Consider the following 12,105-nt stretch of genomic DNA (forward strand, 5'->3'; position numbering starts at 1 on the left):
TGAACGGCGAAACTGCAGTTTACCTCTACTGACTAACATGCAAGGTGGTGATTATAATACAGAACGAAAGACTCATGCACGAAAATTAGACTGAAACATAACTACAACCTCAGTTCAACAACTCCAGATCAGAAAACACTTAGAAATTAAAGCAACGACTAGATCTAACTTTCCTAGGCAGAATGAAGCAAACTCGAACCAAAGCGACATATGAAATAGAAACTTCATAACTTAAACGTTTGGATCTTCACAAAGTACTTCAAAAGGCAACAACGATAAATGTTTGCAACAAATCCAACGACGAAAACAGGTAAAGATTAAACTAGAAAGCAAAATAACGATTGTTTTGCCACTCCGGGCGATGATACTGCTTTACTACTACGGCAACTGGCTAGAACGGTAGAATGATGAATCTCCGGCAGACTCTTGGACGTCAAGTGACCATAGCTGTGGCGAGGAACGAGAGATTGGATAATGCTGAAGGACTGATCTTCTAGAGAGAATTCTACTAAGTGTGTATGAGAACCGAACTTGCGAACTCTTTGTCTCTCTCCAAGTGGTCTTTTATAGGGAGGCTTGCCCTTGCTTTTAAGGTAGACTTCCTTCACGAATTTGACCTTTCTGCCCTTGTTAATGATCATCCCAGCTATCCTTCTTCTCCATCTCGAGCCTTTTCTCTGGCATGCATCCTGGTCAGTATCACACCCTTCTTAGCGCTCTTTTCACTTGCGTCACCTGAATCGCCTCCTACCGACTTGGATCCATTAATCTTGCACACTTAAGCAACTGTTTTGCAGATAATACATGCATTTCGCGACATACTGATCAGTAACCAAGGCTTAGAATACGACTTATTAGTAGCTTGTCAAGTAAAAGAAATGATAATAAAATCATCGAGACAAGATCGAGTGATATTTTACGGTAATCAATATATTGCTCCAGGTTTTCTTATATTATCTAGATCGACTTTTTGATCTATTGGAAGTGCAGATTTATCTGGATTTTCACCTTATCAGGAGACATATTTCTCTATTGAGCACTGCATTTATTTTTATTTCTACTTATTAACCGTCTTCATTAGAGTTCAAGAATTTAAGAATCAGTTACAAGAGTTGTCTGGTAGGAGATTTATATGACCCAATGTTTCATCTTGGAGTGCACCAATATCATATTTGAAGAAGAAAGACTGCACATTGCAACTTTATATACACTATTGAATGTCGAATCAAGTGACAGTGAAGAATAAATATTCATTACCGAGAATCAAAGACTTGTTTGATCAGTTTCAAGGTACACAAGTGTTTTCGAATATAAATCCTTGCTCAAGATACCATCAGTTGAAGATAGCTAAAGAAAATATTGCATAGACAACATTTCAAACTCAATATAGTTATTATGAGTTTTTCTTATGCCTTTCGAATCAACAAATGCACCTACAATTTTTATGCCATTGTTGAACAGAGTCTCTCAACCATTACTGGAACAGTTAGTATTTCGTTTTATTAGCGACTTGCTTGTATATTCATGAATTACAGATGAGCATCTTAATCACTTACAGTCAGTATTTCATGTTCGGCGAGATGAACAACTCTATACTAAGTTGAGTAAAGGTGAGTTTTTGCTAGAACATGTGGTATTGTTGGGACACGTGGTGTCAGGTTTTGGAATAGAAGTGGATCTACAAAAGATTGAACTGGTTTTCAACTGGAAATTTTTCTCGATTATTATTCAATTGATAATGAAGTTAGTACGACAGAATTCTTCTTTTATATGGAGTGAAGCATATCAAAAGAGTTTTAATGTGTGGAAGCACCGGTTGAATATGTCACCTATTTTGGTTATCTCCGCAGGTACAAGATATTATGTTATTTATAGTGATGCGCTGAAACATGGATTTGGTTATCTTTTGACTTAACGGAAAGTTTATTGCTTATGTGTTGTAACAATCGCAAGTATATGAAGTTTCTTATCCTGTTCAAAATCTGTTATTAGCGACATTATTTTGCTTTGAAGATTTGGCATCATTATCTGTAGGAACGCTTATATGGTATTCTAGTATCTTATATATTGACAGAGATCCGCGATTTACTATCTCAGTCTTGATAAAATCTTTTTATGAGTTTCACCTCAGAAAGGAGCCATGCGATTCAAGCAAAAAGGTAAGTTGAGTCCTCATTATATTGAACCGTGAGATATTGTTGAAAGAGTTGGACCATTAGCGTATAGGTTAACATTGTCTACAGAATTAGCACAGATTCATAATGTTTTCCACATCAGTATGCTTCGATGTTATCGATCTGATTATTCACATGTTCTCAAAGATGCTGATATACAGATTTCTGAGAATTTGTGTTATATAGAAGAACCTGTCAATATAGTAGACCGTCAGATCAAAGAACTGCGAAGAAAAGATATTCCAATGATAAAAGTTGTTTGGAGAAATCATGGAGTCGAAGAGGTGACTTGGGAAACAGATGAAAAGATGAGAAAGAACTATCTACATCTATTTACGGGTTAGCAATTTCGTTAAATACGTTAATATAGAGAGGAATGAATTTTGCGGACAAAATTCTTAAAAGGGGGAAGAATTGTGACATCTCTAACATGAAACATGCATCAATTTGCATATTGATATATTTATTTATTATTGTACAATTATAAGGTTATTTGCATGTTATATATATATATATGTATAAGTGTGAATGTGTATGTGAACCTTAAATAGCTAATTTAAGTGTGTGCGTGTGTAATAATGCATGATTTGTGCATGGGAGTATTTTTATGCATTTTTATATTTTTGTACTTAACCATATATATGTGTAGAAATATGAGAATTGAAATTTAGGGATAAGGACTCAAATATGCACTCACACGTGTAGTTATATAAATATAGCGTAATAGAGTAGTAAAGTTGTGGAGTGGGTATTTGAAGTCCACGTTTCAATATAGGAAATATTAAAATGATTTAGTTAATATATATGTCTAGAGTAATAAAAATATATATACATAAAATGTCAATTAGAATAGGAGTTTTGTGATGAGAGAGAATCAGATGGTTAAAAGAGAAAAACGAGAGTTAGTGAGTTTGGAAGAAAAAGAAAAGAAAAAGAAAAATGAAATAAAAGAAAGAAAAATGGAAGAGTAGTTGGAGAACGAGAGCTATACAAATGGAAATAGATTGAAGATGCAGAGGGTAGATTAGTAGATGGAATCAGGAGCTCATTTAGATAAGCTATCGTATCCAGGTGTGTATAAATCACACTATTAATTTTACATATTTTATGTGATTGATTGTTATGTGTTAGAGTGAAGTGAATATTTGGATTATATGATATGAATTTGATATAGTTGTGTTATTTGGAATTATTTTGTGAAATGTGATATGAATATGTGATTGGTGCAATGAATATGTGAGTGATGCAATTAATATGTTTTTATATGGCATTAGAATATCTTGAATCGTTGGATTAAAGAGGATATGTGACAGTGTTGCCCTGGGTTCTACGGATCAAAGAAAATATGCAAAGAGGGGCCTTCGTGGAAAGGTCAAATAATAAAAAGGGACCTTCGAGTCGTATACAATGGAAATCCCGGGCAGATACTGGGCTTGATCAGTCACAGAATAATAAAAAGCAGGAGAGGCATATGCATATGAATATTAAATTATTTACGATATTTATTACTTTCGGTGATATATGTTGGAGAATGAATGTGTTTGATATTTGTATGTGGAATTAAAGGTAAGGTTTATATACACTGAGTTGTGGCTCATATAAACCACTAATATTTTTCAGGAATAAGATATCAATGATTCGTGGGTTGATGTGAGTTACAGTTATTATAAGGGTCGGCGGCTGACATATTTTGGCAACTTCTCTTCCTCATCATTTTTGCATGTAGATGATGGTATAGTATATAGAGTGGTGAGAGGGTCTCACTACGGTTTAGAATGTTTTGAAATATGTACCTGATTTAATATGTGGATTTTATGTAGTTGACACATGGATTATTTATTTTAAAATTTTGAATTTATTTATAGTAAGTGTATACGTCGTAAGGGTTGAGGTGTGACAATAAGAGTCATATATTGCCATTTCTTTCCATCGCACAATAAGAGTTATTTTTTACTTTTATCATAAACACCAACTCACTTCACTCATATTTTACTATAAAACTCACATTTTACTAGAAAACCAATATAAAAAAGTGGACCTTATATTTTACTAACTTTTTCAATCCACTATTTTTTATTATATTTTTAAAAATTTGTGCATATGCTAAATGTGATTTGTATTGTGGGATAGAGGGAATATATAATTATCATATTAATACCTGGTTGTTATTACATTTTTAAAAATTTGTGCATATACTAATGTGACTTGTATTGTGGACTAGAGGAAGTATATAAGTACCATATTAATACCCACAGCTATCTTCTAGCGTGGAATGAATTATGTATGAAAATGACTATTTTAATATAAATAGAAATTATGATTATCTAACAAAATATTTCCTCCATTGCCACTAAATGAGTCATGAGTAGTATTATACTACTATCTTCATTCTATAGTAGTGGAGGCATTTCTTTTCGCCACGAAAATTAAGAAAAAGGTGTGTAATGTATTAAAAATGATAATAAAGTAGGAGAGAGAAAAAGTAGAGAGAATAGAGTAACAGAGAGGAAAAAGTAAATGAGAAGAATTGTGTTGACTTTTACTAAAAAAGAGAAATGACTCTACTACTATGGAATGTACCCAAATGTCAAAATGACTCCACTACTGTGGAACGGAGGGAGTATATATTTTCATCATTTTTTATCATCGTATGTTTTATTTCATTTTTATTATTTTTATTAATGAACCTCACACCCCAGCAATTCATTTCGATCATATTTTATTTAACACTTCATAGAAATTAAGTACAGTATATCTCTAGTCCCACTGTCTTTTTTTTTTTTGATGAATAAATAAATTGAAAATAACCAAAACCAACGTTAACATCATACACTCGGGCATACCCGAGGACGTACAAGGGAAAAAGCCATAAGTCGGCTAGTACAAAATATCATGGTAAAGACCAAGCAACAAGCATCACGGGGCAAGCCCCAAAGAAGAACGAACACGGTTCGAGTCACCCATATAAATCCAGAGTGGGCGGGCCTCGTTAAAACCCCTTGAGGAAAAAATCCCATGGAATAAAACTCCCCAAGGGAAAAAAGAGTACCTTGATAAGTGACTCAAAGTGCGTCATAACCAAAACATCGAAATCCCGTGGACTCCATCATCTGTCTTTTCTTATTACTCTACTTGTCAAAATCACACTAATTTATGTCAATCTAATTATTTATTTTTTAAAAAAATACTAAAAAGATGAACTAAAAACAAAAATCATTACTCCCTCCGTCCCTGAAAATTTGTCACCTATTTCCTTTTTCGTTCGTCTCCAAAAATTTGTCACCTTTCACTTTGTGGTGGTGGTGGAAATTTGTTGGTGGTGGTGGTGGAAATTTGTTCACTATTTTTAAAATAGAGATTATTGTTACTTGAAATTTTAATATTTAAAAAAGCGTTTTTTAAATTTTTTTTTAAAAAATGATGCTATTTTCTATAAATAATCAAATATAAGTATAATTAAAAATTATAAATAATACTCCTTCCATTCCATAGTAATAAAGACATATCATTTTCTACACTCGTTTTAAAAAAAATTATATTAAATATTTAAAGTGGTGAGAGAGTAAAGTAAGAGATGCAATAGTGTAAAGAATAGTCTTATATAATATTCTCTCTCTTACTTTATATTTACTCCACTTTAACTATTTATAATTATTTTTTTAAAATGAGTGTGCAAAATGAAACGCCTCTATTACTGTGGAACGGAAGGAGTAAAGATTATATGCACTCCCATTTAATGAAATGACAAATAATAAAGTGTTGTAGTTAATACTATATATTGGTTAGAAACATAAATAAATGATTATAGTCAACTAGTCAAAATATAAGTAGAATAGGTAAAAATATATGCAAAGAACCAAAATTACACCTAAAGGATTTGAACTCGGGACTAACACTTTGACAAGTGAGCATTTTACCTCTAGGCTACTTCCGATTTTGGGGATGCAATTGTCCCCCCTTGTTTTTAATTGGATCCTCCACTGGTACCAATTAATTGGGGCTAGAATGAGTGTTTACATCTTGAAGACCTGTGCAATGCCATCCCTGTATCTAAAAAATAAATAACATTTGAAAAGATATGAATTTTAATGCACAATTGGTAAAGTAAGAAAATATGATAGAAAGAAAAAGTGATTGATGTATTGTTAGTGGAAAATGAGACGCATCTCATTAGAGAAAAAAAGATTTCATAAATAAAATTGGTCTATTTAAAAGGAATATACAAAAATAACAAATGTGATCTATTTTTAAGGAGGGGAACGAGAGTATATAGGCACAATTAACACAAGGTGATACATGAATATTGAAGCTTAATGACATCTACGATTTAGTGATTAATAAAGGATTTAGTGCAGTTCAGCACTATGTCACCTACTTTTCCTATTCTCGTTTCGTATTATTTTTAATTATAATTTTAATCAAATCAAATTACAAATAAATAAAACTAATATTTTATTAAAACATCTAAAAATAACATTATTATTAAAAGAAATCCTGATTATTGAGATAATGGTTTTTATTGTGTACTGATTCGTAACGAGCAACTCTTTAATTCATGGTGCACATATTTCGTTGTTGGTCGAGGATAATACTGTTATAGTCGAGTTTCAATATGAATTATATCTATTCTTTATTTGATAATATTTAAATTAATTCTGACTAATGATTCTAATAAATATTAAACAATAAATAATAGTCGCGAAGATAAAATACCGAAAGAAAATTAGTTAATTTACTGCTATTTTAATTTATAACTTGAAATACACTACTTATCGCTGTTTTAATTTATAATTAATCAAAACTATATATATATAAAGTTTTAACAAACGCAATGAAGAATAACTCTGTATTATCTTTTCAGCTAAAACTAATAACCCAATGGATCGAGCTAAATCATAAAAAAATCGAATCTAACCCAACCGCTTCAGTCATGGTTTTAGGCTGAGGCGAGAGCATATGCACTTTCCTTGAAAATCAAAAGTGAAACGCACTGTTAATATCGAATAACAAGTGCAAACAAGTCTCATAGGGTCATAGTAATGAGTTAGCTTTGCATCTTGCACCACAACCTTATACATATACCAATTAATTCTTTCATGAAGCACCACCATAAGTCATAACAATTACAATTACAATAACAATCGATATATCACTTAACATGATAATAGATTTAGTTATTGATAAAGGAAGCCACTTTTTTTATCATATCCATTCCTACCTGATTATCTAGAGTATTAACACTGAAATCATGGAATTCACCGGCAACCTCGATACACTCGATTTCTCCTTTCCATCCACAATTGCTCAGCACCTCCTTATAATACCACCCTCTATCCTTGAGGTAATCCTCCCCCGCAACATAAACCAGCACCTACCGGCAAACCAAACCCGATAAATTCGGATCCTTACCCGGGTTCACCCATCCCTCGTCCCGATGCCTCAAGCTCGGGCAAACATATTTCCACAGTTTCTCAGAATACTCCACCCTCTTCTTGAACTCCTCTGCCGTTTCGCGCCCAATCAGATCCACTCTCCCAAAGGCGGGGCAATTCAGGAACATCCTGTTAGGAAGAAACCAAACAGCCAAACCTTGCGGAAGCACAAAAGGTGTTCTTTCTCTCCCAATAACACAAGTCGATAATTATTTCTAACACAATGTGGCACGATAATTTCAAAGACAAACAATCAGCAGAAATATAAACTGAGACAACGATTTTTACGTGGAAAACCCTTTCGAAGCAAAAGGGAAAAACCACGGGACTTGAGAGTCCACTCAAAAGCTCCACTATAATATATTTTTGCTACAAGATCAAATATCCAACCTCTACAACGAAGTATAAACTCCAACTAGGTTGATAAAACAATCTTAAGCAAAATACCCAAAACAAGATGAGAAAATCACCAAAATAGGGGCTGATTTCGACACCAGAAAATCTGACCTTACTGTTCACGGATCAACAATCGCACCGTACAATATCAAGATCTTCAAGTCGACTACCCACTGTCGGAATTTCAGCTCAATCAGACCACCGATGAATACCCGATCGAAGCCTCGAACAGAACTGCACCAAGCTGAAAATCTGCACTCACCTTTCACAAAATGGAGTTATGTTGCCACTCTCAATCTCTCAATTCTGACTCTGAATTGATGATAATAGCAGCTGACTCTGACTCTCTTTTTTCTTCTCCACCGTCTTAATTTGTGATTTACCCCAAATCAAAAGATGTGCTGTCAATTTCTAATTAAACACACACACTAATTAGCATTAAGGAAAAAAGAAATATGCCCATTTATTTTGGGCCAACTTGAGTTGGGCTCCCACATAATGGGACCAGCCCAACACATCCCTTCCAACTTAAAACCCTCCGGATTCTCCGACCCGACCCACATGGCGATATTGTGTGCTATATTCCCGCCCGCGCTTTCCCCTACACACGATTCAGATCGGAGAATTCGTTCATCCATTCCTCCTTGCCCTCGGCGCTCCACTTGAGGGCGCGCCATGAATCCTCGACGGAGACGACGTTGGCTTGTGCGACTAAGTAATTGAGGTGCTTGTGGTGGACTGGGGAGAAGGGGGATTCGACTACAAAGCCGCCGCCGTGGAAGTAGACGAGAAGCGGGAGTTTTTTGGTAGGATCGGCGTTGGGTGGGAGGAAAGTCCGGGCGGAGAGGTTGAGGTTGAACTCCGCCGCGATTTGGACGTCTTTGGATTGGACTCCAGTGGCTGGATGGAGGGACAGCATCTTCGCCGGTAAGCCTCTCGAGTCTGCCATTTTTGTAGACTCTGAACAAAGGGAAGAAGTCGAGGAAGATTTCGTCTGCCATTATAAATTTATATTGATGAGAGCAAAGGAAAGGATGATTAGTGAGTGTTTTTTTAAATCTTTTAAGGCCAGGATATAGGATAAGCCCGCACGGTTCAACTCATTTTAGCCCAGATTGAACTCTCTCAGTTATCAAGAAATCCACCTCAGAATGACTTCTTTTTTTCATTTCCTTTAAAAATGAGCCATCCCTCTTTCCAAATCTGAGGCACTGAACATCATATTCAATTCCATGATGATGGGCCACGCACACACACCCCCCCAAAAAAATCTCATTCAATTTTATATTACGACCAAGTGAATGAGAACATGCTCCCAAAATCTGTCTATTTCCTGTCATTTACCTTTTAAATTTTAGTCCCAACACTTGCCCACAACGTCAGCCCCAACTTATTTTACCATTTTTCACCATGATTCAAGTTTTTAAGTCAATAAAAAAATTAAATATCAAATTAACAAAGATTTAAAAACACAATATTAAAACCTACTCCATATATTGTAGTAAATGCAGCAAAAGTATAACGAGAAACAAACTAAAAAAAAGAAAGATACATATACATTCAATGGTTACAGGACCATTTCTTCGACCATATCTCGATGAAGTTGAGCATGGGTTTGTTCCTCGGGCCAAGCCTAATCACGAATAAGCTTGGAATGAGGACGGTGCGCCCTGATATCGGCTCTCGTGGGCTACACCAAAGCTAGGTCCAACGTTCTCATCGCCCAATTAGTGACTCATTTACCTTCATCCTCGACTGTCATGTCAAGCATGATGATACATACATGATACTCCCTCCGTCCCAGTTTAAGAGACACATTTTGCCATAAAAGTTCGTAAGAGTCACATTTAGAATTTTCCATGTTTGGTCATACAATTTTACCCCATTTTTCATCAAAATGCCATTATCTACATTAAAATAACCAAAACAAAAATAAAAAATTGAAAAGTCAAAAAGAGACTCACCTTCAACCAACTCACTTCATTTATTACACACTCCACCATCTCACTTCATTTATTACACACTCCACCAATTTCTTAAAACTCGTGTCATAACTAAATGACACTCTTAATGTGGGACGGAGGAAGTATAAGAGTTATAGGATATGTACTAAAAAACGCGTCGGGCCTTTCACTATTGCCCAGTGCGATTGTAGCACACCAAATGCCCGTTTAACGTTATTCCATACATCTTCTTGCACACCAATGCAACATACTTCCTTAAACTACAATTGCTTTCAAATTCAAAAAGCATAATTAAACATCACAATTTTTTTGAAATTATACATATTAAACTTAGGATATTATGTACATTGACATAGAACATCATAACAATATAACGAAGAGCATTACTTTGTAAGTCATTAAAATATACCCCCTTCGTCCCATTGAAGATGACTCACTTTTCTTTGATTTGTCACAATCAAGATGACCCATTACTAAAAATAGAAGCACATTTATCTCTACTCTATTATCTCTCTCTCTTACTTTATTCTTTCTACTTAACACACAAAATAAAGTTACATAAATTCTCGTGCCGTCCAATGAAGGGATCATCTTCCTTGGGATGGAGGGAGTACTTCATCCACCCAACAAAAATAGTCTTATGGATGAACGATACAAGTTTTAATGAGCAAATGGTAAAATAAGAAATGGTAAAATAAGACAGAGAAGAGAAACAAAAAATGGGTGAATGGGAGAGAAAGAGAAAAGTGGGATAGAATGGTGTAAAAAATTTGAGAGAAACCAGTTTCCGTGGAAGGAGAGAATACGTAATATATTTTCATGCAATTTTATTTTCGTCGAAATGTATGCTGTTGGATATTGGACTCCTTGCTTTGGGCTTCTATTATTATTCGGTTGGGCTGCTATTATTGTTGAGCCCATAAGATTAATTATTGGCCCAAATCGAGCCTGGCCCGTTTACTTATCCAGAATGGCTGGATGTGTGACACCTGGCTACTCCACGCGGATCTTGGCTTGCAGCCGTTGGATGAGTGTTGTGTTTGTTAAGTGAGTGAGACCGGTTAGTCTTCTCAATTGTGTGTGTGATACTCTTTCTCTCTCTCTGACTCTTGAGAAACCGTCCAAAAACTCTCTCCCTTCTCTCTAAGTTTCCGGCGAATCTAGCCGGAGTTCTTCTTCAAGCTTTCAGTTCCACCGATGATTCTCAGTTCCTAAGAGTTCCACTGGTGTAGATTGAGTGTTAGGCAACTTCTTCGGTTCCCTTCTCTTTCTAGGGTTTGGTCTGTTGTTTGTGACCAATCCCGAAGTGCTTGGAGTGTGTGGTGAGGGGTCTTGTGTTCTTGGCTGTGTTCTGGGGTTGTGAGAGTCTGTCCGCGTGTGAGATGGTCGTGGTGTGCGTTGACCGGTGAGATCTAGGGTTCCACTGATCTCTGGTTTGAGTTCGTTCAACGGTGCTCTCCTTTGTGACTTGCTGTGAGGATTGGGGAGGTCTGAGGCCTAGTGCAGTCACTGCTGTGACCTGAGCCACTCGTGGCCCGATTCTCTGACTTAGTCTCTTTTGTGTTTAGATCCTTCGGGATCAATCTCTTGTGTGACTAATTCAGCTACTAAGTGTGCAGGTACAACCAGAAAAGATTGACTCTCAAGAACTAAGGAGTTCTTAAGCTTAGTCTAGGGTTTCTGTTTGTAACATTGTACTTAGTGTGTAATCAAGATACCACGGTTGTATTTGGCTTGTACCTCTGAGATTAGCCATCTCAGAACCAATCAATAAAAGAGGTCCCGGTAATTAGCGAATCCCGAGTGGTCTGATCCCTACAGTGGTATCAGAGCCACGGGGGGATCACTTGGGCGCGCCGGGTCGCAAATTAAGGAGGTGGGCTCGTCAGAGTAAAGCTCGGCCTCCGGTATAGGCCCTGAGGTAAGACGGTTACACCTTAATGAAGGGTAACCGCTCTGGTAAATTGGTTAAACCTCTCTTTTTCTGCTTTCTTAGAACCCTAGGCTTGGGCTTTTGTTGCTGGTAGTAACCGCTGGCCGCGGTCTAGGCTCTGTGCTCTTGTCTTCTTGCATGATCTTGGTGCTTATAGATTTCTTTTCTTCCGCTGCTTGCTTATCTTTCTTTTCTTACTCAAGGTG

At 35.9% G+C, this 12,105-nt stretch overlaps 1 long non-coding RNA gene and 1 pseudogene across 2 annotated transcripts; one reads left to right on the forward strand and one right to left on the reverse strand.

The window, feature by feature from the left end:
* The first annotated feature begins 3,022 nt into the window (after positions 1-3,022).
* Positions 3,023-4,028, forward strand: LOC148933915 (uncharacterized). The gene is made up of 2 exons (XR_016134558.1): positions 3,023-3,245; positions 3,795-4,028. It is a non-coding gene; the product is annotated as an uncharacterized LOC148933915 (long non-coding RNA).
* A 2,978-nt stretch (positions 4,029-7,006) lies between these two features.
* Positions 7,007-9,256, reverse strand: LOC148933916 (putative carboxylesterase 1 pseudogene; annotated as a pseudogene). The gene is made up of 2 exons (XR_016130735.1): positions 8,114-9,256; positions 7,007-7,735 (listed from the first exon to the last, which is right to left on the reverse strand). The product of XR_016130735.1 is annotated as a putative carboxylesterase 1 pseudogene (transcript).
* Positions 9,257-12,105: the final 2,849 nt, after the last annotated feature.

This window comes from Salvia hispanica, chromosome 1 (genome assembly GCF_029641045.1).
Source record: "Salvia hispanica isolate PSC_SH4W2 chromosome 1, Shi_PSC_v1, whole genome shotgun sequence".
Classification (NCBI taxonomy): Eukaryota; Viridiplantae; Streptophyta; class Magnoliopsida; order Lamiales; family Lamiaceae; genus Salvia; species Salvia hispanica.